Here is a 24117-nt window from a genome sequence, read left to right as displayed (position 1 = left end):
AAAAACGGAAGCAACAAATTTAACAATATAAACTACATGGGATGGATTCATTAACTAACCACTTCCACACTAACATTCAAAATACAAGAGAAAGAGGAGTTTCTAAATAGAACTCTCAATATAATCCAAGTTAGATAAGAAAAACCCAAAGGGATAAGTGGTTGTTAATACTAAACTCAAATTATAGTAAGGAAGTATGCAAGAAAGTAATCTTTTATGCAAAGTTAAGCTAATTAATGATATCCAAATGTAAATGTGAAATTGAACTAATTGATTAAATTAGAAGTGTAAGATAGATCTAAATGCTAAATATACATAATCAACCCAACTAAGATATGGAGATGGGTTTAGATTAAAAAATGTAATGGATGATAAAATAATTACCTCAAAATGTGTAAGAGAATCTGCCTTTTTTCTTCAATAATCATTGATTAGAAATTGTGATTAAACTTTTGATTGTGAATTTGTGATCACAACAAAAAAAACCTAGAGAATGTTATTTTTCTCAAGCCCTCAAGAATTGTCCCAGTGGTAAAGTGTTTATGAGAATATGGACATGTTCCTGGGACACATTAGAAAAGTTGACCCAACTTCTTTGAAAATGTTTCGACAAATAGTTTCTAGATTTGTGGTCGCAATTTTGACATAGTGCTCCTGCAACAGTAAAACATAGTTTTTGTCTTGGTTTAATGAGGGTTTTCCTTGGTCAAAGATCTAGATGGAGGAATAAACCTTAAAATTGAAATGTAAAATATGAAAGGAAGAAAGTAAAATGTAAATATTCACCTTGTTTGAAGAAATTCTTATCATTAAAGATTTTGCAATGCTTGTGTGTTGTCAATGTTGAATTTACAATGAAGAATGTAGTTAATCTCTACAAATGCAACAGATCTACCAAAACCACATCATGGAACCATAGATGTAAATGTGTATCAATGAAAAAAATGGTGAATGCCTCAATGTAGTCCTCCTTTGATGGTTAACAAAATGCTAGATCTTGAAGAGGAAATGCTCGCAAAGGATCCTTAAATCTTGAATGTTTGACGAATGCTTGAAATTACTTACGAAATATGTTTTCTTCCTTGCATGTGTAATGATGCCTTGTGGTGTAAAAATGAGGTTCCTAAGCTTCCTTTTATACTAGTTTTTGGGCTCGAAAACAAAGTAGGTCTATCGCGTCACTTAGTTTTGAATGTTAACTTCCTGAGACAAAAGTGGCCCTAGGGCTCAAAATCATATGGGAACAAGTTGACTTGGGTTGACCTATTCCTCCAAAGTCAACCTATTCCTCCCAAGTTGACCTTTTCTAGGGCTATCTCAAAGAAAGAGAGTCATGGGGGTCTCAAAAACTACGCTGACAAAATTAGAAAAGAGGAATCTAAATAGGAAAAAGAGTTTATTGAGTACGAATCCATCCATAGTTTATAAGGTTACTAAACGAAGTGAGCTAAAAGGTCTTAAATGGTAGGTGCTTCCTCTTTAAGATGACACATTTAGCCCCCACTTTAGCAAGATTATGAGCTACCTAATACTCATGGTAAAGTAGATTGAAAGTAATAGTTGATCTAATCATGACTAAGGAGATAAAGAAACTACCATGCCCCTGAAAAACTTGAGTCTTTGCCAAATCCAAAATCTTAACAAGAGAGATGATGGCCATAGAAAATTGTGATGTGCTAGTGTACTCTATATGTTGTACTTGAGGATTATTATAATAATCCAAAGAATTAGTAGTTTCCCCTTTGAAAGTTATGTAAGGATGACCTGTAAGGGTGATGAGAGCTTATTTGATGGAGGTGCCCTTTGAGAGTGAGAATAGGTTGAGCAACATTAACTTGATTAAGATCTTGATTCTTCATAGCCTCGTGACTAGATGGGAGAGCATTAAGAAGATTTATATTATCCTCTTTTCTCAAAGAATCCTTAGAATAGGGATTGTGGACTTCAACTTGTAAGAATTTGCCTAAGGGCAAAATTCACCCAGGAACTAAGAATTCAAACACAAGCACAACTGTAGACCAAAAATGGATATGATCAATTAATCAAAGTATGTCCTAATAAATTGCTCTACTTAGTATATGATATGCAAATACACTAGGAGTGCATGTATATAAAGGCCTCTCAGGAAGCACCTAGAATGTCTCTAGAAAGAACCAGGAGATAAGATAAGCATCATGACAACTAAATACATGCCTTATCCATCATTCTAGATGAGTGGATAAGAATGACAAGGTTGTAGACATCATGTGCTTAATTAGTGTGCTAACTCCTGTGTTGTAGGCACCATGTGCATAAAAGAGGTGCAGACTCTTGTGTTGTCAACATGACAACTCACAAGAGTACGCATACTCCGAGGTGGCTAATAAATAATAATAAAAATATCCACTAACCTAAGTAAACTTAAGTAAGTATAAATAGTGAATACTTATTTACACGAACACTGATCTGATGAACGGATCTAGACTATTTGCAGTATTGAATGCTTAAATAAAATCAAATTAGCGGAAGTCTTAATGCATTTAACATAAATGAAATTAAGCATCACAAACTCAAAATCTTGAGGTGAAATAAATAGAATTGAGAGAGAGAAGAGGATAGAAAGTGCAAACAAAGTTTGATTTTGGAGTTCGCCACAAACGTGACTACGTCTTCGAGTCGGCTCCAATAGAGTACGACCAATTTGATTAATCTCCAAAAATCAATTAAATTATGCTCCAAGAAGACCATTTCTTCTAGCACTTTGATAGCATAGCAATACTCTGAAGTACGAAAATGGATCTCATAATCTCTTAGAAAAATCTCCCTAATCCTTTAAAACTTCACCAAGAGCAATTTCTCTCCAAATCTACCTTCCTTCAAAATGAACCTACCCCCCTCTTTTTATACATAAAATTTGCCTAATTTGGTCCAAAACCAATTAATTCATAATTAGGCATTTTATCCATAAGACACCTTCGAATAACCCCTTTGCCATTTTTATATTTTGGCATTACATTCATTTTTGGGGTCTAGTTATTAATAAAATATAAAATAAATCCTATTTAAAAAGTGGGCGGTTTGTTTGTTCCCACTCAAATAACGATTATGCCCTATATATAACAAAACCTAATACATGGTGCAATGGCCACACATCTTTTACACCCACCGCGAGGTCAGGGGTTCAAATCCTCATGCCATTTAAACTAAAGTTGGCGGCTGGAACACTTTAAATAGAATATTTGACAAATGTATGTTGAATACTTTGCGTGGCCCAACGGCCATGCCTTATTTTGGTAAAGGAGTGGTTGGGGGTTCGACCCCCACTGGCCCAAGTCTTCAATCCACTTGTCGATGATGTGTAAATGCCACATGTCAAATGATGATGTCATGATGTTGTCACCATTTTAAACTTTTGCCTCCAACTTCAAACAAGCATAACTTTCACATATGAAGTATGTTTTTGACAAAACAAATGTCGTTGGAAAACTTGTGACGAGATCTTCATTTTGAAATCTATTGTTGACCACGTTCGAGATGGTCTGATTTTGCCCCTTATCTAGCCCTCTGGTCTGCCTGTTGACCAGAACTTTGACTAAGCGTAACTTCTATATTCAGACTCCATTTTTGTCCGTTCAAGTTGTGTTGGAATCAGGATGTTAAGATCTTTCTAATGGTGCAGATTCTGGAGAGAAATGAGACACTTCAATTTTCACTAAAAATATCCATCGAATCAAGCCTCCCCACTGAAGACCTTTTGGACCTTCAAAAGTGACATTTACTCTGACATAAAGTGAGGACTTGACCTCCCCACTTGTCCTATATCATCTGTACATCTGAATACCTGGCTCACAAGCACAATGAAGACTGCAACAACATTGTTGATCATAAACATTATTCTATCACTTCCATAAGCATCTACATTAGTTGTCGTAGCCACTAACCAATAAACATTGACTAGCATCAAGCTGAACAATAATGCAAAAATAAAAGAGAATAAGTCAACAACATATCAATCCTTCACAATAGGAACACTTTTACCCAAGGAACCATCGATGCTTTCAATCATCATTCTCTCATGTTGTACTGTGGATGCATCCTGCAACATCTGACCCTAGTTAGCTATTCCAAGTTCAAGTGTAGAACCACCTGTACTGACAAACATAAGAGTTAACTCTTTACTTGCATTAATTACCCTTTTTAACTATCCCGTGTTTGCAAAAGAATGATCAGTCTTAATCCTATGAGAATGCACAATATACGGAATGCCATTTTTAAACAAGTGATAACAATTCTTCTCCCTATAGAAAATTGCTTTTTTGTCATAAAGATAAGGGCTACCAAGCACTATCCCATAGATATCTAGTGGAACCACATCGAACTATACATCATCCACAAACTTACTAGTGATTGTGAATCTAAAGGTGCATTGTCTTGTTACTTGCAACTTATCATTTTCACAAATCCAGCCTAGTGGATAAGGTTTCTTATGTAATGTAGTTTTCAATCCCAAGTTTCTTACAATACTTTCAGAGATCAAGTTCACTTGAGAACCACTATCTATGAGTCCGTTAATTTTAGTGTTCTTAGCAACAAACCTTAAATGAAACAACTCATTCCTTTTCTTATCTTCAGACAAATCATTTATTGTAGAAGCACAACTAGCAATAGAAACACTAGAAATAGGAGCTTTACCTTTCAAACCCACAGCTATTATCTTAGTCTCATCATCTGAATCTGAACCAAGATCCAAAACAACATTTGTTGCTTTCTCCTTACATTTTTGTTTCTGATCAAATTTCTGAGCCCACTTAGGCTTTAATTCGGGATGCAACTTCCAACAATGTTCTTCATCATGGCCCTTTTTGTCACAATGAGTGCAAGAAAGTTTCTCATCCTTCTTAACTGTAGCTTCCTTCTTTCCTTTCTCTATCTCTGCATTCTTAGAATATTTCTTTACATCATTATCAAACTTATCAATAAATGATCCTTTACCCCTTGACTCTAAGTGTGTAGCTTGAACAGACACTTCATCCAAATTACAAGGGTTCAATACCAAAATAGAATGTCTAAGGTAGGAATGAAGACCTCCTATGTAGTTCAACAAAGTATCTTGATTGTACAAAGGAACATTCAAAGCAATAGCCCTTTTCCTAAATTATGGGTGTACTCTTGGATAGTTTGATCTTTCCATTGCCTAAACATTTGCCAGTCCATCATTAATTGTTGCATATGTCCTAGGGGATAAAATTGCTTCTTAAGAGCATTCACAAACTCTACCCAAGTTAAACTGACTCTACCATGTTGTGAAACTTCTTCCTTAGTCTTACTCTCCCACCAGGTTAAAGTTGTACCTCCTAACCAAAGAGTAGCTAATTGAATCCTATCAACATCATCTAATAGGTTCTGGACTCTACAGTAGACTTCTACTTGCTAAATCCAATCATCCAATTTTTCAGCATTAAGTTCACCACAATACTTAGGCAAGTCAAATTTTACATCCAATTTGATCTTAGGCTTATTCCCACTCTTGAAAGGATTAAAAGAAGTAGAATGAGGAGAAGATGGAGAAGAAGGAGAAGATGAAGAAGATGATGAAGATGGGGACGGAGGTTCAGGAGGGTCACTACCACCTCCTACTCCTTTGGCTTTGTCATCCTTTAATAAGGATTTTGCTTCCTCCTTCTTCTTAGCCTTATTTGCATTTCTCAATTGTTGTTTGTGTTTGTCTTGGAGAAGAAAGTCCACCTTAGCCTCCATCTTGAGGAACGCTCTTCAAAATTCTTGCTCATTAATCTCGTCAGGAACCTCCATTCCAGAAACAAACATCTTTGGAAATGTTCTTCGCTTCCCGATCTCAAGATTAAATTCTTCAAGCTTGCCTTCACCCTTGTGAATCCTAGATCTTGTTAGCATTCAAAAAAACAACTGCAATAATAGTCAACTGGGCTCTGATACCACTTGATCTAATGAATGGATCTAGACTATTGCAGTATTGAATGCTTAAATATAATCAAATTAGCGAAAGTCTTAATGCATTTAACATAAATGAAATTAAGCATCACAAACTCAAAAGCTTGAGGTGAAATAAATAGAATTGAGAGAGAGAAAAAGATAGAAAGTGCAAACAAAGTTTGATTTTGGAGTTCGCCACAAATGTGACTACGTCTCTGGGTCGGCTCCAATAGAGTACGATCGATCTGATTAATCTCCAGAAATCAATTACAATTATGCATGAAGAAGACCAATTCTTCTAGCACTTCGATAGCATAGTAATACTCTGAAGTAAAAAAATGGATCTCATACTAATGCATAATGGGTCCCGGCTACGAAGCCATGTTAGTTACCCATGTACAAAAGCAATGCTATAATGATGCAATGCAATCTCTCATAAAGCAGAGAAAGAGGGAAAACCTCATGGGAGAAACCCTCCTCCAAAAAGAGAGATGAAAGGGGATACATGGATGGATGGAGTAATCAAGACCCCCCCATTAAGACATGCATCCAGTATATACAATAGAGAAAATGAGAAGGACAAAACATCCTAAGAGGAAAAAGTCCCCCTCAAAAAGGAGAAGAAGGAGACGAGGTAGTCCTCCCCCCTAAAGGTAGTGTGTCGATCAATGAGAAATGCTCTAAGCAAGAAGTTGATCCATGACCTCTGAATGATGTTCCTCCCCTTTGGAAGAAACAATGGCAAGGGTACTGTGAGATGCATTCCCTGAATGGAGAAGGAATCTCTATGATGACCGGTGTCTCTGAAACCTGTTCAAGTGTCCATGTGTCGATACTGATGATGGCTTCCTCCAAAACTACTGAAGAGAAGTGCAAATCGAACAAGGAGTGATGAAGAACCTACTTCAGGAAACCAACAATCTTCTTAAATGTGAAAGAGACCTCCTGCAGATGTTGTACATAAGTATCCACAATCATGCCAACCTGTAAAGATTGATCATGTAGAGAATGTGCAATAACTGTAGAAGAATCAACCTCAGCAAAGAGACGAGAAATCATCATAAAAGTCTCCCATATCTATTGTGTATGACTCCAATAATAGAGCTAAAATGTCTGGCAAGAAATCATCACCTGGAAGACCATGTGTACCCTACAGTGTTGAAGTACATGAATCTATCACTACGACAAAAGAAGAAGTATCCACCTCAAAAAGAAGACGAATGTCATCAAGAATGTCTCCCACATCTTCAATGTGAGACTCCATGAATAGGCCTGCAAGGGCGAGAAGGAAGTCTTCGCATGAAGGTAATGTAGGAAGACATAATTGGTCCTGTTGCACTAAATCCGAAGCATTTGTGGCTGTAATAGGATCAGTAGGACCAACATGATCTAGAGGTTTGATCTTATCTAGAGTCAAAGAAACCATAGATGGAGTGATTGGATGTAGAATGTCCTCCAGAGATGGAGGAACACATGGATCTCCATATGCTTCCCAAATAGGCATCCAAATATCATAAGGAAAATGTGTCATTCTAAGAGGAGCAAAAGATTCCTTAGTCATATTGTTATACAGAAAGCGATGAAGGTTGACAAGATGTGTCCAATTAAAATGCGGTGGCATTGTAGAGAGACAAGGAAGCAATTTTGGATGGTCTCTTAGATGATCAAGTATCAAAGCACTCCATTTGTGATAGTTCCTTGTTGTCAACTATGGTCTAATACCAAACTGACAAATCTGACAAGACTCCATGAGATTAAGCAATGAACCCCCAAAGAATCAAAGAAGCCCTCCTAGTGAATGATTTAGGCACTTGCTAATTTAGGGCCTATTTTTGAAAGTAGTATTTCTATCCACATAACCTATAATTTGATTGTAGATCTAGAAAGTAGACAAAAAATATGCACTTTAAAAAAAATGAAACCTGATTTGGAGTCCAGATCAGCCCGTACTAAGCATTTTAAGTGGCAAAAATCAGAATTTGCGAGTTGCAAAAAAATTCAAGAATAGAGATCTCAAACCACCTACACTAATGTGTAGATCATGAAATTCTACCCCAAAACAAAAAAAATTGTTCAGAAAAAGGAGTCCGTATGAGGGAGATATCACTGTTTGAAAATTGTTGTTGTTGTTATTTTTTTTGAATCATCGCCGCGCCTCAAAAAATCAAATGGCTCTAGATTTTGCCTCAGATGTTCGATTTGGATGAAACAAAATCTGATCTGGGGGTTTTTGAACCTTCTGAATGTGATGCAAATATCTAATTTGCACAAGCAAGCTTCAATCTTCACCTGCAAAAAATCTCTCCTATGGCCCTATGGCCAAATTTTTTTTGGAAAATAATGCAGATCCGAAAAAAATAGTAGAGATGCAGATGAAAAAAATGGAGATCTGAAAATTAAATATACATATCTGAAATGATCATACCAATGCTGCAAATCGGTCCTTCGAGTGCCAGTTTGCAAAAAAAATTGCCTCACAATTGACTTTGGCCTAGGGTAGGCAACTTTATAGTCAATCTTCAGTGAATCAGGGTTCCGAACGCAATGGCGAAGTCAGATTTGGCTCTAGATGCTCCTAATTTCTATAGTACTCCAAATTCAGATTGAGGTGTTGAAGCAACAATGGTCTCGAACGGCTATGTGATGAGAACATCTCCAAGTTGCTCTGATACCATGTAAGAATTTGCTTAAGGGAAAAATTCACCCAGGAACTAAGAACTCAAAAAAAAGCACAATTGTAGACCAAAAATGGATATGATCAATTCATCAAAGTATGTCCTAATACATTGCTCTACTCAGTATATGATATGCAAACACACTAGGAGTGTCTGTATATAAAGGCCTCTCAGGAAGCACCTAGAATGTCTCTAGAAAGAACCAAGAGATAAGATAATTATCATGACAACTAAGCACATGCCTTATCCATCATTCTAGATGAGTGGATAAAAATGACAAGGTTGTAGACACCATGTGCGTAAAAGCGGTGCAGACTCCTATGTTGTCAACATGACAACTCACAAGAGTACACATACTCCCTGGTGGCTAATAAATAATAATAAAAATATGCATTAAACTAAGTAAACTTAAGTGTAAATAGTGAATACTTATTTACACCAACACAACTAATGCTTCCTCTCTACTAGGAACATAAACAAAGGCAAGTTCACATTGATAAAAATATTTATAATGTCATCCTCTTGCTCTAAAAATATCCTTAACTAAGAGTATGTGTTAGGAGAAGAAGAAACATCAAGCTTTTCACATTGAAAATAAAAGATATCAATCATTATGTTATATTTTTCATGAGAAAGAGAATAGTCAACCTTATCATCTAGAGGCTCATCCTAAATAGTGACATTATCCATGGAAGGAACATCTCTATCAAGAAATCACATTGTAGAAGAGGAATAATCACGAGTTCAAGTGGGATCCATAAAGGGGAAAGAATTGCAAGGAGATATAGGGCCATCCTCAACAATGTATACCCATTGTCAAGGCCTATTAAGGAGAAGGGTCAATATCAATGTGAAACTCATATCCATAAAGAGAAAGATCATATGGTAAATATAAGTTGATATGAGGGCGGTGTGTTATGTTGAAGATAATGGAATAATGTTTGGAGAATGTTTTAAATAAATTTTGCAACATGACAAAAGGAAAAGTGCATATAGAATAGATCCAACCATCATTTTTGCAACATGTACTACTAATTCAAACAAGACTAGATCTAGATGCATAAAGAAAAAATCTAAATCCACAAAAATAAGAAAGGCGCACAAGTTAGATTCACCGAAATAAGGTAAACACACAATGCAAAGAAAGAAATAAGATAGATTAAGGGATCTAACTCCAAATCCAAAAAGAGGAGACACCTTAAGTTTAGGTGGAAAATGGAAGCAGTAAATTTAACAATATAAACCATGTGAGATGGATTCATTAGTTAACCACTTCTACACTAACATTAAAAATACACAAGAAATAGGGACTTCCAAACGTAACTCTCAATATAATCCAAGTTAGAGTAACAAAACCAAAAGGGATAAAGGAATGTCAATACTAAACCCAAATTATATTAAGGAGGTACAAAAGCAAGTCCTCATTCATGAAATGTAAATTTGATTATGGATATGCAAATGTACATGTGAAATTGAACTATTTGGTTAAACAAGAAGTGTAAGATTGATCTAGCTACTAAATATATGCAATCAACCCAATTAAGATATGGAAGAAGTTCTAGACTAAAAAGTGAAATGAATGATTAAGTACTCCCCTCAAAATGTGCGAGAGAATATGCCTTTTCACTTTGAAAATTGTGGATTTGAAATTGTGAGTAAACTTTCAACTACAAAGTTGCGATCATAATAGAAAACCCACACAATATTATTTGTCTCAATACTCTAGGAAGATGGATATTTTACTGGAGCATAGTAGCAAAGTAGATCCAACTTCTTCAAAAATGTTTTGATAAGTATTTTCTAGATATGTGGTTGCAATTTTGATATTCCACTCATGCACACAATAAAACTTGATTTTTACTTTGGTTTGATGTGGGCTTGCCTTGGTCAAGACCTAGATTGAGAAATCAACTTTGAAATAGAAATATAAAATAGGAAAGGAATAAAGACAAATGTAAATATTCACCTTTCTTGAACAAACCCTTGTCAATAAGGATTTTACAATGCTTGTGTTGTCAATGTTGAATTTGCAAAGAAGAATGTAGGGAACCTCAACAAATGTAATGGATCTACCAAAATCACATCATGGAGCCATGGATGCAAATGTGCATCAATGAATAATATAATGAATTGAAATATAATTCATGATCCTACCACCCTATCAACTCCATCTCACGATACCTTATCATCCCCTGATCCAAATCAAGATCCTACAATCCTTCCTAACATCATATTTCTTCTTTGTATTAAATCTATTTTGAATCCTTGTATCCCTAAAATCTCATCCTCTATCTTATCATACTCATCCCCTCATCAACAATTTTGTATCAACCATCATACACATCCAAAAATAGGATCAACAAAGGCACAACCATGCATCATATCCAACATCCTACCTTTGTCACTCCATTTATAGTTTCCTTGCATTATGCACATAGGGTCACTTCATTTGATTAACAAAATGAGCCAAAAAAACATTGGTCTGATTTTAACAATTTAATGATTTTTCAAAATTTGATAAAAAGCTCGAAAAATTGGTAAATACCCAATGACCACTTGTATACATACTTTCTCCATTCTATGTGGCATATGCCCTCATCGATGCACCAAGATTACTTGTTATATTTTCTCTCGAGGATGATAATAAAAATGCAACACCTTACATTTTGACCCCTCCTACACAGAAATGGAATTTCCCTTCTACATCCTACCTTTTTTGTCAATCTAATTGATCATGCATGATGTTGACATGCAGTGTTGTTGTTCACGAGGGTTTAACTCTTAGATCTTGAATGCAACATTTTTCCATATAAACATGTATTACAATGGTTAGTTTTTGAGATAGGGTAGAAGTTGTTACATGTGTCTTCTTTTTAGTTGGGCCAAAGGAGGATACTAATGCATCCATTCAATTGATTTCTTCAATTAGGGTCCGTTTGGTTCCTAGAAGATGACAGGAATTGGCTTTTTCAAAACCCGGATTTGAAAATTTGTGTGTTTGTTTCAAAATTTGCAAAATGGAATTATAGCATACGAGACTTCCAATTTTGTCTCAAAACCAGGTTTTCCAACTTCCTAAAAAAAGTAGGAATTGAAAATCAAAACCTGGTTTTGTTTTTTAAGGAGTGTAAAAACAATAGATTGAACTAACTTTTGAAATTTGCCTTCAGCTCCAAGCTTACACATAAAAATGTGTCTTCACACGCATCTTCCGACTGAAACAAACGGTTTCAGGAAAATCCCAAAAATTTGAATGAAGATATACAAAACCTTGATTTGGCTAAACCAAGGTTTGTACAAATCCGGGTTTTTTAAATTCCACGAACCAAACGGACCCTTAGATTAACCAATCATGTTACAAAATTTCAAAAAGAAAAAAATATTTTTTTTCTAATATTCATATCTATTTTTCACTTGATATGATTATTTAAATCTTATTTTTCTTTACTATGATTGGATCAAATAGATTTTTTTTTTTTAGGTATAAAGAGTCATCTTAATTAATTAGTGTACAACTGTCAATAATGCAAGTTGTGTGGTCCTGTAGTCTTGTCAGAATTCGGCGCTATATTTGGCGAGACAAAGTAGGTAATCTCACTTCAAATTTTGGTTGCGTTGATAAGTTCCGTCATTTTTGTGGGCTTTTTATCGGATCAATGACTCTAAAAAAGAAAATCAAAACAGTTTTAGACCACCGAACTATTCAAATCTAACATTTTCAGAGCAGCCACCATAGAGGAGATATATGTTGTCACAACAATTATTTATTAAAGTAGAACTTTTTCTTTTGAGAAGGAAAACTTGTATGTTCTTTAATTGGGTTGCATATTTCTAATATTGTATGCGGATAGTTCTAATGTATAATTTAAATAGTTAGTTGTATGTTATTTTTAATGTACATGTTAATTGTAAATTTAAATATTTTATATTATGTTATTTGATTAAAATATTTGAATAATTTAATAATGACTGAGTGCAATTGGACATTGACACTTTTCCCTAACCAATGATACACAATGGACCATTTATGCTTCAAATGTTCATCACTTCATTGAAGGAATTGCTACTATAGTGGGATGACTATAAAAGTACGAGGAAAGAAGAAGTAGATAGAAGGCTACCTCAATGAAATCAACATTGTGGTCTCTTCTCTGAAGTATATTTTTAATTGCCTTACAGTGAAATCAGCATTGTGGTCTCTTCTCTGAAGTAGATTTTTAATTATCTTATAGTGAAAAGTGACTTATGTCACTTATTGTAACTGGAGTTAGGGTCTAGAATTTTTATTGAAATGAGTTAGAGTTAGAGTCAGTTTTCAAATGCGTGCCAAATTCCAAACTCTAACTTTTTGAGTGGTTACAAACCCAAAAAGTTATTTAAGCTAGAATGGCTATAAATTATTATTTTTCAATGTATTAAGGGACTTCTTGGACAGGGAGAGGGAACACTTACGTTTTGATAACAAGGCAATTTTTGGAAAGTACGTACAATTGTTGTTCTTGTAATTAGTCATTTCTTATGTTCTTGGTGCTAGGAAATAAAGAAAGTACATTTTGCATTCTCTCTTTCTACATATCTGAAATGTTGAAATGTTGACTTTTTTTCTTTATAATGTGTGTTTTTCATGGTATTGTGCAAATGCTCATGAATGATAGAATCGACATTGTATCAATGATAGCTCTCAAGCATAGTTCTTGATTGTTTTCATTAACAATTTACATTGATTTTATGGAAACATTGAAGTCGTGTGGTGCATTCGCTATCAATGGTTTTCTTTTTATATTCTAAGTTCTAATCATCTTTATTGAAAAATCAAAAAAATTATCTTACGAGGGAGCTGCCCCTCTAAATGCAGAGGAAGGTCGGATATCAAGGGCCTATCCAACTATTGGAGACATCAATTTGCCACACACTCCATTGGGCTAAATCACATATTTTCTAAGTGACAAATCCGTTTACCAACATTGTCATATTATATGGTGTAGGTATGTCCCATATACTACAAAGCCCAGACTCATATGTCAATTCATCTATTTTTATATATGGTGATGCCTTCATATCTCTCATAGTTATGAACACATGATTGTTTTATAAATAAAAAACAAAAAAAACTTATAAACTTAATTCACATGCATCTATGTTATAAGTGAGAAAGTGTGGCAATTCATAGTGAAGATGTTTCATGCGGACTACCACTACTAGATTTGTATTTGCATGCCAAACTTCATAAAATATTTACAACATTTTTGTTATGTAATATATGAAATTCTATTAATGATCATTTTTTATAGACTACAAATAACATACCATAGTATATTATTTCAATTGATTATACAAATTAAGAAGCAACAAATATATATTCATGTAGGAGTGAATATAATAAATAATAGTCCTTTTAAAATTATTTAATTAAGAGAGCAATCTATATATGTCATTTTTTTGTAAAATGGCAAAATGATTATTTGTGATTAAATATTTTTTATTGAAAATTTATATTATATTATTATTCAAATATAAAAATGATATGTTTAGTTAGATAGATGGAGACTTTATTTCTTTGTTTTAGGTCAAATTTTCACATATGAATACAAATATAATTTGAAGATTTGGTAAGTATTTTTGAAAATGACAAACTTTTCCTTATCTAATTTTTTTAATAATTTGGTATTATAAATTCTAAAATATAAATAATTAGTTTTAAAAAATTATAAATATTATTATTTAATATGTAAATTGTATTTTTCATGTAAAAAAATTAAGTTTTTTTATTAAGTAAGATAGGTTTTAATGGGTGCCTAAAACCCTACAGTAAACAAAATAATATTGAATTAAAGTTCAGAACATAAAGCATAACAATAACAAAATAACAGGCCAAGGAAGGTTGCAAACCAATCCTAAGACAAAACAACCTCTAAAGGAACAGGCAAATCCAGGAAAACTACAAAAATTAGGGGAAAAATAGAAAAGCCAGGAGAAGAAATCAGGGCACTACATCTTTGACCAACTCAATTGTCTTGAGGTCCAACTTTTCCATGGTCTCTGCTACTTCAACCATCAGTTGATTTTCTTCTAGGGTATCCTCCCTGTCCCTCTTCCTCTTTTTCGATCTCACTTTATAGCTCGGGCTATCATCCAGGGGGTTGGCATCCACTTTAGGAGCCCCATTTTCCTTGTGATTATATCAACTTTCTCGTATGTACCAACCTCCACCATCTCTCACTTTTTTTTGATATTATCATTTAATCATTTGATAATATTAAGGCTCTGGTTAGTCGAACTATGAAGAGTACACTCATCATGTCCAAGCTCTTATCCATCTCAGTAACTCTAGTTTCCAAAATGCTAATTTTGTTAGACCCAATATCTCATTCCTTCCCTTCTAGCCTCGTAACCCTATTATTTAGCTCTTCACTTTAATGGAAAATCCACTTGATTGACTGGAAGTTATCCACCATGTTGTTGTGGGCATTGTTGAGGAGATTCATCCCCACTTCCCTAGCATTTTCACTGAGAACCACCATTGTTGGATTAATCAGTTCCTCCAAATGGATTTTACCATCATTGCCCTCTAAGACCTTAATTTGTATAGTCTCTCTAACGATGCCCATCTTCACAATCTGAGACTCGATGTTCCTCCAGACTATTTTCCTGCCCTTGGAGCCTAAAGATATAGTGGTTTTCTCCTTGCCATAATCCTCATTCCTAACCTCCTAAGAAATGGGAGTTGTCTCCTGACCCTTTCCAGAATCTTGGTCAGCTTCATTTTCAATTCCCCTTCCCCTCTTTGTTGAGATTTCCAACTTCCTATGAGCTTGCACTTGCTAGTACCCTCCTCTTTCACAAAAATCTCCTCTTTGGTATCCATCCCCTCATCCTCTTCATTATAATCCTTAGGTGAATTAACCTCAGACTTGAAATTTTTACCCACCAAGCCTTTCTGAGTCTTTTTCTTCTTGTGCTTGCCCAAATCCTTAATTATCTTGGCCACCTCCTCATTGTTGTCTGAGTGGAGCTCTATACTATCCTCAGTATCAAGAGGGAGGTACAAGATTTTTATGTCATCCGAGGACTCCACTTTGTGGGAAATAGATCTGTCATGGGTTTGAGCCTTGAAGTGCTTGTAGATTAGTAACAACAGTCCCTCATGGAAAGTTGGGTTAGCATACGACTTCTTCTTGTAACCCATTATATTCATATTAACTGAGGAGAAGAGGTAGTAGGGTATGGAGATTTTCGTGCCATACCTGAAGAGGTTAAGGATGACAAAGTGATGAGTACAGATTCTCTCATACCTTTTATCCAACGTAATGTAAGAAATAATCGCCCTCAGGACAAACCTCCAAAGTTTTTTAATTGAATCTAGTTCATAGTACACTCTTGTCTTCACTAGTTCTTTCATCTCCTTGGCATCTTTAGCAAAATCTTTCACTACACTAAAGGAAACTTTCTTGTCCCTGAAGAATTTGATTCCCTTGGCAGGGGAACCAATGATCTATGATGCCTTCATTTACCGAAAACTCAACCCTATCAATCTTAACTTTCCCATCTTTCTAGGACGTGACCATAAGATCAATGACCTCAGCATTCCAACCATACAATTTCTCAATGAACTTGGAAATGTCACCATCCCTCAATTTCGCCTATACCTTCGACCGCCTTTCCTATTTCGTCACCTCATCCTCTAGCTCTCTGTGATGCCTTTCGCCCACCATCTTGTTGCTTAGAGTATAAATTTTTTGTAACCTCTGATAACGAAGAACTAATTGCATATAAAACTTACTGAAACAAAGCTTGCCTTTGTTCTTGGGAATGTAATAGAAATTGAGCTTATCAATCACCCATAAAGCGTGCCAAAAAGTCTCCCAATTAAGATAATTTGTGTTCGGCTCGTGCTTAGCTCTCAATAATATTTCCCGTCCTCCCCTGGATTCTCTCAATCTCTATCATGCTTTTTGTTGCTGCCGGAAATGTAAAAAAAATTAAGTTGATAAGTAGATTAAATTGAACTAAATAAATTATAAATTATAAATTAATTGTTAATTTTAATTTTAATGATACGTGTAATTTAAAATTTTGTTTATGTAAAAATATATTGGCATAATATATTTAATATGATATTACAAAGGAAAGTACTCTTTACCTAATTTTAACTTAAGCTAGTTATATAAATGCAATCAATTATGCACAATACCTAAGTTTCAATCACAATAGTAAAATTGCATGAATTCCAATAGATAATTTAGTAAAGTACCTATTTTGAATAGATGTTCTTTAAATATATGATCAAAGAATGATTATTTTAACTATCTACTTGTCAAATGTTATTTCATCCTCAATGAGATACCAAACTATGCTATATCTATACTCAAATATAAAGTCTAAGACAAACATACGGTTATCAAATATCTTTTAGTCTCTTTTAACTCACTCTTAGGATAAGTTTTTAAAATTACCAAAAATGGAAATTTCTATTTTTCCCAAAAAATTGCCAAATATGGTAATTTTTGAAATTGTAATAAGTAGATTTTTTTTCATTGTAGAGGCAGAGTAGAGCTGAAGAATATTTTTTAATGAAGAGCTTGGTTATTCTGAAACACTTATCTTGTGTCAAATGCAGATTTATCATTTAATGATATTGGGGTTACATCAACACTACATCAACCCCCCCTAGACTTAGGCTTACTCCTGGAAGCCTATAAATGCGAGCATGCGACTTAGTGACACGTAGCCCTTGAGTCATAAGTTGTTAGAAACTTTTGCAAGTTTGTCAACACTTTTCGTGCATGGGATTTCGTGCAATATCATTGGTTGAGCTACCAATAGAGATATGCTTTTATCACTAAGAAGCATCAACCATTGATTTCATTTGAATCAAGGGCTATCGCTTTCTTGCAAGAAGGAGATGCTCATCAGATAAATAATGTGGGGAAGCAAAAATTGGACAAGTGGCACATTCTGACAAGATGGGCCCACCGTTCTCAAGAATGATGTTGAGACATCTTCTGTGGCAAGTGTCAGATGAGTTGGAATGAATGAAGATATTTTATTCATCACTTCAGCTAGCGTGGTGTTTGAAATGCATAATTTTATAACCGTTGATCTATCAAGGATCAAAGGCCAATGCATGCCCGCATTTTGAAACTACACAAGATATAGATAATGCGGACAAGCAGTTATTGGACGCATGGCAAGGTGGGGTCAAGAATTTTCAAATGTATGTTGCAGTGTGCCATGCTGTAAAATGATCGCTGATGTGTACTGCTAGATGTACCACTAAAGAAATTTGTCTACCAAATGGAAGTGAAGCCTCATTAGCCATAGATCTTTCAAAGAATGAGGGTTAGTGCAATCCCGCATTATGAAGATGCTAGAGATTTAAGGAATGCAGGTATGCACCTTTGTGACGCGTGTCATAGTGGGGTTGAACTATAGAAGAATGCTAGGTCGTGCCATGTGGTTTACCACTCATGCTTAGCTGGAAACACTTATGATATGGGCACAAAAAATTTCAAAAATTAATGCAATAGTCAAGTAAATAAGAGCACATGGACTAAAAGCAGTCATTCCATTGGCCCAAGTGGATGGTGCGAGCATAAAATGCAGGATTTGTTTCACACTGTTGATCCTATCTTGATCAACGAAGGGCGCTTTCCTGCATAAAGAACTTGAAGGAAGTTTAAACAAAGAAGGAATGCGCCATGTCGACACGTGTCCATGCTAACATCACTTTTCCCATCTTATAAGGTTTACAAATTCCTAGCATTACCACTATTAATCTTTTGAAGATTGATGACTAGCGCAAGCCCACAATTTGAAGATGCTCGTCAAATAAAAAAAGTGGGAATGAGCTAGCTTGACACGTGGAAAGGGTGACATCAAGCACCTACTCGCTCAAAAGAAAATATGGGACCCACTGGCATGGAAGTTGTTAGAAGCCCAACTCTCCAAAAGGGTTTTCTATTGGTCAATATAGCTGACTAGACTTTGTTAAATGTGAATTGATCTAATTGTTGATCTTGTCTTGATCAACTAGTGGCACTTCCCCACAATAATAAAGTGCAAGAATTTTAAGTAATGTAAGGAAGTGTAAATGTGACGCGTGGCATAGTATGACATCATGGGCCCGCCTTGCTCAGAAGATAATAACAACTTGTCTTATGTGGTAAATGTCAGATGAGATGGAGTATGGAGAAAGCGTCTCATTGGTCTGACTAGCTGACTAGATGATACAATCACAAAAGATTTTTGATTGCTGTCGAATTGAATAAGATCTAGGGTTAGTGCTTCCCCACAATATGGACTTGCTCAACATTTAAATAATATGGGAAAGTAGGCACAGTGGGACCAAGACTTAAAGGGAAGGTTGAGTCATGCCATAATGGAAAAGGTCAGATGAAATAAAGTGCACTCATTGGTGGAATGTGACAGGTATGCCAAGTTGGAAGCAGTGATGTCATGGGCACTGAAAGTTTAAATGTCGTAATCAAATTTGTTAGAGCACATTGTAAAAAGGAAATATTTGATTGGTTAAGTTAGCCAAGTGGGTCGTTAGAAAAAAGGATTTTGGCCAACCATCAATCTGGGAAAGATTGACAAATAGTGCATGCCCGCAATAAGAAGTTGCAAGAATTTTAAGTAATGCGAGCATATGCCCTTTTGACACATGGCTTGGGGCTTGAATTTTTTAAAGGCATTTTATTTTTGAAATAAAGCCATCCAATCTTTGAGAGATCAATGGGTTAGATTAAAATTTGAAATATAACATGAAACTAATGGTTACAGGAATTAATATGACTCAAAGTTTCTTTCGTGTGGCCTCAATGCACTAGTATAATATGAAAAATTGCCATTATTGAAGCATGTAATCATAGATTTTCTCAGAGCTAAAAGGATTTCCAGAGCAAGGGCATAGAATTTCTCAAGAGTTTTAGTGAATTTGCAAAGAAAATTACAGAGAAAGAAGGAAAAACTTAGCGAGTAAGTAATCTGTAACTTGTAAAAATCAAGAATTTGCTATTGTAAGAGTGTGCAATTTTAAAATGCCTCCACGAAAGGAATTTTTTGGGAAATTTGATTATTTAAAAAGGGATGTGCATGACGATTTCTTAGAATAATTTCCCTTATCAGTAAATGAAATAACTAAAGGGAGGGAACTCATTCCTAAGAACCCTAGGGTAGTTGTTGTTGAGGGTTTCTATGATAGGGCAAACTAGGTCAAAGATGCCCAAGTCTCTATCGGGGGTTTGCAATTGTTCAAGAAATGGTTCTTAGAATGAAATTTAGATACCCCCATGAGCTGCATGACTAATTTCAACTATAGATTTTAAAATACGTGGGATAGAATACCTACTTCAGTAAAGCCTACCCCTGATAATGCCTTCTTGCATTACCTCAAAGCTTTTAACAGTGACATTGCCACTACAATCCAAACTATGGGAGGAGATACCTTGCCTAATGCTTATGACATAGCAATAAAGTCAGAAAATATCCTAATACAAGGAGGTAAGCTAGCTCCAAGGCCTCCTATGCCTTTCTTCCCTGACATTCCAAATCACCAACCAGCAATGACTCCTCTTCCCACAACTTCCACATCACAATCCCTTGCTCTAGTTACTCAAGCTTCCACATCTTCAAATGGAATAGATGAAATCAAAGAGATGATGCAATCTATGATGTTGAACATAGAGAACATAGATAAAAGATTGCAGGGCCAAGAGAAGAAGCTGGAGGATAGCTTCTCTGTGATGCAGAAAGTGAGCAACAAGGTGGTGACTTTAGAGAGACAGCAAGCTAAAGGTAGTAAGGCTCATCAATTGCAATATCAAACTCTGAATAGTGGTAGGCCTCCAAATTATAATCATGGGAACAATTCTTTTGATTAGAATAGGCAGAATAGCCATGTTTCAACCTCAAATGTAAACCAAAGTAGGGCCATAGTTCCTCAAAACAACATGACCCAAGATCAGGATTTGTGTCCCTCCTGTAACTACTCCTATGCTCGTTGCATGTGTTAGAAGGTTGAATCTTATTTGGCTTTGACCATCCAAGAGTTTGCAATAGGACAAAAATACAAGGAGGACCAATTTAAAGATGCCTAGTATCTGCAAGGACAAGGTGATTGCTCCTTTATGAATCATCAGGTGGAGGAACATTGTAATGTAAACCAAGATTCCATTGCTCACAACACTAGGAGAAAAAGAAGAGCTATTGAAGATGCTACCCCTCCTCCTCCCAATCATGCCTCAACTTCAAATGCAATACCTCATGAACAAGCAGTAAATGATCAATTAAATACCTTTCAATAGAAAAGGCAAAATAATGGCAGAAAGGATGTAAGTGATCCTCAAGTTTTTCCATCTCAACCTCCTACAAATGCAGCTCCCAAGGCTTCTACCAAAGTAGCTACTATGCCATTCAGTGTGGTAGAACAAATGAAGAATAAAAATGTGAATATTTCCAAGTGGGATGTTGTTGCTACTATACCCATGCAAAAGAGGTTATTGCAGCAAGAATTGGAAAGAATTGAACCAAAGGGTCAACCACCCAGCATGGAAAGTGGCACAAGCCTAGTATAGCCATCAAAGGAGGTAGAAACAAGTAAAAAGGTTAGACCCCCTCCATTTTATGTTTCTCTAATTATAGGGGGTAAACTAGTCCATGATTGCATGATTGATTCAAGGGCTAGTAGTTCAGTGATGCTTAGGTGCGTTGTTGATGTTTTGGAAATGAAATATGAGCCTATTGTTAGAGGTGTATTACAGTTGGATGGTAGTACTGTCAAGACTATAGGGATCCTTAGAAATGTGGAAATGGCCCAACATGCATTCCCTGGTTGTACTGTAACTCAAGATATATCTGTTGTTGAAGTCAAGCCACATTTTTCCATCTGTCTGTCAAGAGACTTCACTGCCCAAGTAGGTGGTTACATATCTTTTGATTGGTCATATATGTCTTTTAGAACAAGATATGGGACCAAAGCTTAAATCAGAGTAGAGCCTCTAGCCCTCCATCATACTGAACCCTACACCCCTAATCTCATCAACATGAACTGCACTATCCTAGAAATGGATGAGAATGGCATAATAAATGAGCCTACTACTTCCCTAGCAAAGATACCTAATTTTCTCTTAGATGAATGGGCTAATGCATATCAATTTGATCTTATGTCAGAAACCCTTGAGACAGGCCTCAGTACATATTGTATATTAGAGAAGGGTGCTCTTGTTCCCAATCTTGTGGAGACTAAAGAAGATGTGAGTGAGATATAGAGTATGTACTTTGATGGATCAAGGAATAAGAATGGATCAGGGGCTGGTGTGATGTTGATTTCTCCTACACAAGTAAGTTACTACTTCTCCTTTAGGCTCCATTTTAGTTGCACTAATAATGTGGTCAAGTATGAATCCTTGATTCAGGGTCTCCTACTTGCTCAGAAAAGAGGAATTCAAGCCTTAAGTGTATATGGAGATAGTGAGCTAGTGGTTAATCAATTGAGAAATTAGAATATCACCAAGAATGATTTGCTCAAGTCTTATAAACATAGGGTATAGGGTTTTCTTGTGGGTTTCAATGCATTTAATATTCAAAGCATCCCTAGAAAAGAAAATAGATATGCTGATAGACTTGCAGCAATAGGTGCATCTCATGATGTGTCAAGGAATCTTGAGGAGAAGAAGAAGCAACAAATCAGAATGGCAGTAAGGCTTGCCATCCCTGACAACAACATCCATTGGCAAGTGCTTGAATCTGATGAACAAATTGTAGGCTTCTTGTAGAATGAAGCAAAAATTTTAGATAGAAACCAGTCGAGACTACAGGATCAATATGGTGATCAAATCATTAATCTCAATTCCAAAAAATTGCTTAAGGGTCTCATTACCTTAGAGAGTGTTTTCAATTCTGATGACCAAGCAAGAGGCAGAGTCATGAACCTAGCTGCTGACGAAGATGAGCACACCCCAGTCATGGTTGCTAATGGAAAATCCTTAAACATGAGGAAGGTATGTTCTGAGATTGAGCAAGAAAGTTTTATTCATCTATGTCAAGAATTTAATGATGTATTTTCTTGGAGATATGATGATTTGAAGGGTTTTGACCCAAGGTTGTTTTAGCATACCCTAGATTTAATTGATAATGTCAAACCAGTAAGACAAAAATAGAGGCCAGTGAATCCCAAAATTGAACCCTTAATGAGAAAAGAGCTATCCAAATTGATTGAGGCCAATATAATTTTCCCCATCAAGCACTCATCATGGGTAGCAAACCTTGTTCCTGTTAGAAAGAAGAATGGAGAAATTAGATTGTGTGTGGACTTTAGGGACCTTAACCAAGCTTCCCTTAAAGATCACCATCCTCTCCCTTCCATGGAGCAGATTTTTTCCAAGGTCAGTGGTTCAAAGAGGTTTTCATTTCTTGATGGAAGAGGGGTCTATATGTAGTATGGTGTGGATGCTACCTCTAAAGTCTATTCATATGTTGACAAGTCCTTGATGAATGAACATGCCATGAACCAATCTAGTGAATTCCCAAAATAAGGTGGCAAACAAGGTAACATGTCCATCGATGAAACTAAATCAACCTCCAAAGATGATGAAGCATCTGGATAGGAAGATGTAGGCAGAGAAGCAATGGTACATTCCCTCAATATTTTAGGCACACATGTGAAAGAAGCTCCATGATGACTGAAGAAGCTACACCATGAAAGCTAAATGATGGTCCTCCTTGTAGGAAGAAATGGTACCATAGGTATAGAAGAGAATGCTCCCCAATTGGTAGGAAGAATCCTTAGAAGATATGATGTCTAAGGAAACTAAATACAATCTTCGAAGGGTATGTGTAGGATCATGGTCAACCAAACTGTGCTCTTAAGTGGCAATAAAAAAATTAGAAAATCAGGGTCATGTCAACTTGGTGTGCAATTTTCTATTTGTTATTAAATTTATATCAAAAAAGTTGAGAGAAAAGAATCTCTAGAAAATTGAATCTACTTTCTAAACTATTAGGACTTATCTCAAAAAAATAAAAATTGATTGGTCAAAATTTTGAATTTTAATGCAATATTACAAAAATTTCAGAACAAAAATAAGAAGTAGACGTATGTTTGACCACCTTAATCAAAATCAAATGATAATATTTTTTAATAATATTATAGAAATAAGTAGTAGACTCATGCTTGGATGTGACACATATTTTTGGGTATTTTTATTCTAAATAAATAATTAATAAATAATTTTTCACTTTAGTATTTTTGGAATAAAAAAGTCTCATGTCTGACCACCTTAACTAATTCAAAACTCTACAAAATTCAAATTTTTATTTTTATTCCTTATAGTCGAAGAAACATAGAATGTGATGCATCTTTTGGATTTAAAAAATGTTGTGCCATTTGAAATTTATAGTTGTTTTTCAAGTAGTGTGTTAGTTAGCACTTTATACGTAACTCCATTAGAAAATAAGTAATAGTTACTTACTAAACTTATAATTTGACAAACTTTACATTTATGGAAAGATA

This window comes from Cupressus sempervirens, chromosome 10, assembly GCF_028749045.1.
Source record: "Cupressus sempervirens isolate cs-2001-9-10 chromosome 10, ASM2874904v1, whole genome shotgun sequence".
Lineage (NCBI taxonomy): Eukaryota > Viridiplantae > Streptophyta > Pinopsida > Cupressales > Cupressaceae > Cupressus > Cupressus sempervirens.
This window is presented reverse-complemented; position numbering follows the sequence as displayed.